Below are 6411 nucleotides of genomic sequence, written 5' to 3'. Positions count from 1 at the left end.
CTGCAAACCAGTAAGCCTACAAGCCCACATGAAAGCAAGTCCGCAAGCCTTACGAATAAGCTCTATGCATGCTCTTATGCATAATTTAGGCATAGTAAATAGGTAAAACACGATCTAAATACATCCAATGAATAGATCAATCATCACTGTCCTCATCATCGTCATCTCAAAGAGCATCACTTGGTTGTCAACATCATCATCATTGTCATCATCACTATCATCCTACATACACCATACACATAGAGTTATCCATAAGAGGCAAAGATCTATATGCATAGATATATACATAGCTCTACGCATATATCTATGCATAAAACTCTTAACTATAGCTCTTATGCATTTAGCCAGCTATGCATAAGAGTCATATGTATAGATCTCTATGTATTAAAGTCTTATGTATCCATAAGAGAAAAATATCTATATGCATAGATATATCCATAGCGCTACGCATACATCTATGCATAAAAATCTTATCTATAGCTCTTATGCATATATAGCGAGCTATGCATAAGAGTTCTATGTATAAAAGTCTTATGCATAGAGATATGGATAAGGTCCCTGTGTATAGAACTATGGCTAAGATCCTTGTGCTGCATAGAGATATGGATAAGATCCTTGTGTATAGAGGTATGGGTAAGATCCTTATGCATAGATATATGCATAAGAGCCATGCAACATAAGACTCTTGTGCATAGAGCTACATAAAACAATAAAAATAAACATAAAAATCGAATACAGATGACGGGTGCGACATAGTAAGGGGGGACAGAGCACATACCTCACAAGGAGTGTGATGATTCGACAAACTTATTATCAAAGAATCATCTTGAGGTTGACACTGACCACAACCGGAAGCAGGTCAAGCGCCACTCTAATTAGAAGAGGGAGTCAGTCTCTCTGACGCCTCGTCAGTGAAATAAATGGAAAACAGGATGATGATATATTGATAAGCTGCCGGCTTCTCCAAGCAAAAGCCATGCTTGCGGCGCCTCTCTTCTTATCATCCTGTTGTGACGTCCAGAGGGAGTTCTGTCTACTCCTCTGCCCCGCGCTGTCGTTCTCACACAGGCGATGTAACAGAGTTGCCAGCCACTATACACTATTAGTGTTTTCAATCTCAACCTCGGGCGTTTGGTCTAGTCGCGTTGGGTGCGAGAGACCGTCGACCCTCTTGCTACCTCCCCCCTTCTCTCCCTCCCTCCCCAAACTGTCCGGATGGTGTAGTTGGTTATCACGCTAGTCTCACACACTAGAGGTCTCCGGTTCGAGTCCGGGTTCGGACACGTACGCACATTTATTTTCTTCGATAAAATAATTGGATATTGTTTTGCTTTCAAAATAGGTCAAAACCCTTAGAACTTGTACCCCTTTTTGTGCGAAGTGAATCAAGGACAAGAACTAGATCGAGGTGCAAACTTAAAATGGATCTCGTTGCCCAATGGCTTTTGATTTGTGTTAATGGCTCTCACCCCTCCATCCGCCGTGCACGTTTCTATTGTTGGGATAGTTAATAGAGTGAGCAAAAGCAAGAACTGCACCACGTTTACAATACAGATTGCCTGTATGTACGTGCAACCCTCTCTCTCTCTCTCTCTCTCTCTCTCTCTCTCTCTCTCTCGGATGTGCATATTCTCTGCAAACTTAAAATGGACATTGATTTTCTGCGGCGTGAATCAGGGACAAGAACTAGATCGAGGTGCTCATTCGGCAAACTTAAAATGGATCCCCTTGCCCAATGGCTTCTGATTTGTGTTAATGGCTCTCACCCCTCCATCCGCGCACGTTTATGTTGTTGGGATAGTTAATAGAGTGAGCAAAAGCAAGAACTGCACCACGCTTCAAATACAGATTGCCTATATGTACATGCAACCCGAACTCTCTCTCTCTCTCTCTCTCTCTCTCTCTCTCTCTCTCTCTCACACACACACACACACACACACACACACACACACACACTCACTCAGATATGCATATTCCCTACAATGAAGCACATCCATAGGGTCATAGTAGCAGATGAGCTGGAAGATATGAATCTGGGCGATGCAAAGGATCCAAAGATAGTTCATGTCAGGGCACTAAGTTGGATGTAGAATTTAAAGCAAAACTCCATAACTTATTAAAATCTTATATGGATGTATTTGCCTGGAGCTACAAAAGATATGAAGGGAGTTGATCCTCAGTTTTATCAACACCATATCAATCTCAAGGAGGATCCTGTTTCTGTCTCAGCAGTACTAGATGAATCCAAATTATGCAAAGTTAAGGAGGAAATTGATAAACTTTTGAAAGTGGGATTCATGTATCCGGTGGATAAGGTGACATGGCTGTCACCGATTGTAATTGTGCCAAAAAAGAACGGAAAGCTTCGAGTCTATGTGGATCTCGGAAGCTCAATGTTGTGACAAAGACATATCATTTCCCGCTCCCGTTCACAGATTCCCTGTTAGATGCTGTTGAGGGACATGAGATGTATTCTTTCCTGGATGGTTTCAGTGGATACAGTTCTGATGGCCCTAGATGACCGCCGTGAAAAGACAGCTTTTGTTACAAAATGGAGAGCATTTGCTTCCAATGTGATGACATTTGGTCTGAAGTATGCTCCAGAGACATTTTAAAGAATGGTTCAAGAAATTTTATATGATTACTTGGTTACATTTATGAAAGTATTCTTGGATGATTTTAGTGTCTTCAGAAAAATGATGGAGCATCTCCTATTTTTAACGCTATCTTGAAAGGTGCCAGACCGCCCGCCTGAGTCTCAATCCGGCTAAATGTGCATTTGTAGTTACTAGTGGAATTCTGTTGGGGCTTGTAGTGTCAGCAAACCGGAATTGCAATAGATTCCCAGAATGTGGAAGTAATTAAAGCTTTATTGGCACCCCATAATCTCAAAGAATTACAAACATTTTTGGGTCAGATTAAATGGCATAATAGATTTTTGCAGTACCTAGCGGATGTGGCTTATCCAATGTATCTTCTCACAAAGAAAGATGTTCCGTATATATGGATGGAGGCATATTAGCAATCTTTTCGGAAGTTTGCTCGAGAATGTGATGTCTGCATGATTGGGTCAGCCAAGTGCATTAGATCGGCGGATGCCCCACAATCCAGTGCTTCTAATGGAACCTTTTAAGAAATAGGGTTTGGATTTTGTCGGACCATTTAAATCGCCCGCTCAGAGAAACGACAACAAATATATTCTGGTAGCCACAGATTATTATTCCAAATGGGTGGAAGCTAAAGCATTAAAAGATAATAAAGCCAGTTTTGTTGTAAAATTTCTTTATGAGATGATTATTACTAGATTCAGATGCCCAATTGAGTTAGTTAATGATCAAGGAGGACATTTTTTGAATGGAGTAATTAAAAGATTAACTCAATACCACACGATTATTCATAATAAAAAGTCTACAATATATTATCCTCAAGTTAATGGTCAAGTTAACTCAATACCACACGATTATTCATAAAAAGTCTACAATATATTATGTCAAGTTAACTCAATACCACACGATTATTCATAAAAAGTCTACAATATATTATCCTCAAGTAATGGTCAAGTTGAATCTTCCTATAAATTTTATTGAGAATCTTGAAGAAAGTGGTTAATGAAAATTGAACAGATTGGGATCAAAAGCTGTATTCTGCACTTCGGGCATTTGGACAGCTTACAAATCAACCATTAGGAAAAATATGGACTGTAAAAAGGGCCCTGTAAGGATTAGCTTAAGTTTCTATTTTTTTTGGGTTTAGAATGCTAAACTTGGCTCCATAGTAGGGGACAAGCTAATGACTATCCTACTTTTGGATCCCTTTTTAGACTAGTAACTCCTAGATCCTCTCCTATATTTACTCTAGGGTGCACTCACTTTTTAAAAAAGTTACCACTATTTCTAGAGTCTATTCTCATTTTTGAAATTTTAATGTGTGAGATGCCTTGGACCACGCCTTTTTTATGTGGTCCTACATCACTCTCTTCCCCAAATCTGAAAAACGTGGGTATAAGGGACTCTAAAATTAGGGTTTTTTGAAATTTTAAATTTTTTTAATATTTTTTACTAAAAAAGGTTCCCTCAATCACATGTAACCTCTAAAAGTACCTTTTCAAGGTCATTTTCAATCAATAACTACCTCTTTCAAGCCCCATATCTTATTCATATATATGTGATCCCATACCTCTCTCCTCCCCAAATTTAAAAAACACGGGTATAAGGGACCCTTAAATTAGGGTTTTTTTAAAATTTTAAATTTTAACATTTTTAAATAAAAAAGGGTCCCTCAAATTATCATATATAATCCCCAAAAGTACCTTTTCAAGGTCATTTTCAACCATAACTATCTCATCTTCCTTTAATCATCATTTCATCTTACTCTAATCCTTCTTTGATTGATGACCTTAGTCTAAACCATGCCTCCTTTAGAAGATATTACTAACACAAGAAAACGTAAGATAGATCTTCATATTTGTGTAGAAGAGGAATATGCATCAATCAAATGTCCTTACATAAGACAACTATTGTATAATGCATCCACTTCTTTACTTAAGGCTCAAGGAAAGAAACATGTAGACTTATGGGCTAATGGTGCACTCTATCCATGTGACCTATTAACCTCAGATAACCCACCATTCACTGATTCGACTAGTTTAGTACATCACATTGGTGATGGGAAAAATGGGATTCTTAGATATTGTAAAGGTCTACTAGTCTGTGGGGGCTTACATGCAATATATATACACATCAAATTTGAATCTTTAATCAAATATTAAAGATTTAACAAGCCAAGTGCAAAATTTAGAGAATAAGAATAAAGAAAAGGAGATACAAATCAAGGAACAAGAGAAAGAATTAAATAAGCTTAGAGGACTTCAAATTATATCATTTGAAGAAAATCCAAATTGGTGTAAGGGAACACCAAAGAGATCTGTTAGAAATTGATAGGCTTGCAATAGGTGGTGGTGCTAGGAAAAGGTGAATCATGGCAACAAGGTGAATAAGAATAATTGAGTGTTGAATAATTTAAATAAGAATTCTACAACTAACACTTTTCTTCAACGTTTACATTTCAAGAACTTTTTAATTGATGCATCAGCGGAGGAGACATAAACTTATACCTAGAGTCTTTTGAAAGCTTGCATTAGGAAGAAGGAATTTCATGATGTTTTGATGAAAGAAATCATGAAGGACGTTGAGAGGTTTTGAGTGAAAATGATATTCAAAGTCCTTGTGATGAAGCAAGTATAAGTCGCAAGAGCTATGAGGCCATCCATGCCATCACCAAGGAGGCTCTTCACACGTGAGGGATCAAAATCCACTTTCTTCCACCTCCGTACAAAGTTGCATTGGCAAAGAAGACAAACAATGCACATGTAAGATCACTTGTCGGTGAGTATTTCCATGTAGAGGGAACAAAAGTATTGAAGGAAAAATCAAAGGACGATACCAAAGTAGATTACGTTGCCTTCAACAACATTTTCTTGGATTTAAAGAGGCTTCAACAAGCAATGATCAAATTTTATAAAGTCTCTCATGAAGGTTAGTATAATTTAAACTTTCTTATTCATGGGAAAAATCAAATAACACATATATCTGATTATGTGTTGCTTCATGATTGTAGAGTCTATGGGAGTGGTCTCTTTCTTATTAAAGCTAGATGAGTGCCAAATTGTTAAAGGGTGCAAATTGGAAAGAATGGGACTTACACTCATGAATGAGGCAATGGCACATGCAAAGGAAAAGGACAAGGTGTCAATTGGTGGTTAGGAGCTTTTGAGGTGCCAAAGGAGAACCATGAAATGCTAGATTGGATGCTTCAAAGATGTCCTTGGATTGTTGAAGTCATCAAGCAACAAATAAATGGTGAACAACTTGAAGTTCCTAGTGTGGGTACCTTTGTAGTGGATTGGCATTTAGGAGGAGATTTGAAAACAATCAAATGTATGCTTGGTTGTGACACAAGTTCTACCTCTTTACTTCTTGCCCTCTATGCATGAAGAAATCAGAGCAAAGTGCAAGAAGGAAGATGAATTGTGATGGATTGATGGAGTCATGTCATGCAACTTGGAAACACCGCCAGACAAGGATATCAAGGATCCTACATGGAATACCATTATTTCATTTCCATGTGAAAAAATTCACTTTTGCACATTACATGCCATGATGAGAATATTTGATAAGTTACTAAAATTGCACATTGAATTTGTATTCACTATGAAGCCGGCTACTTGATCCATGGAAACCATTTTCAAAGTGAAGGATCTACTCAAGTCTCTAGGGGTGCATGGAGGCAACGTCAAAATAGTGAAAGATGCAAAGATGTCTGGAGATAATCATGTTGTGGCACAATAAGTATCAATGAGTGGAGAAAAGGCTAAACTCCAAAGCAAGATGGGAATTGTGGAAAGAGTTATAT

At 38.0% G+C, this 6411-nt stretch overlaps 1 non-coding gene across 1 annotated transcript; it reads left to right on the top strand.

Annotated features, from left to right (window-relative positions):
* Positions 1-1209: 1209 nt before the first annotated feature.
* Positions 1210-1283, top strand: TRNAV-CAC (transfer RNA valine (anticodon CAC)). The gene has a single exon. It is a non-coding gene; the product is annotated as a tRNA-Val (tRNA).
* Positions 1284-6411: the final 5128 nt, after the last annotated feature.

Source organism: Cibotium barometz, chromosome 3 (genome assembly GCF_041138505.1).
Source record: "Cibotium barometz isolate CiBa-2024 chromosome 3, ASM4113850v1, whole genome shotgun sequence".
Taxonomy (NCBI): Eukaryota; Viridiplantae; Streptophyta; class Polypodiopsida; order Cyatheales; family Cibotiaceae; genus Cibotium; species Cibotium barometz.
The sequence above is the reverse complement of the archived record's forward strand: the minus strand, read 5'-3'. Positions and strand labels throughout refer to the sequence as shown.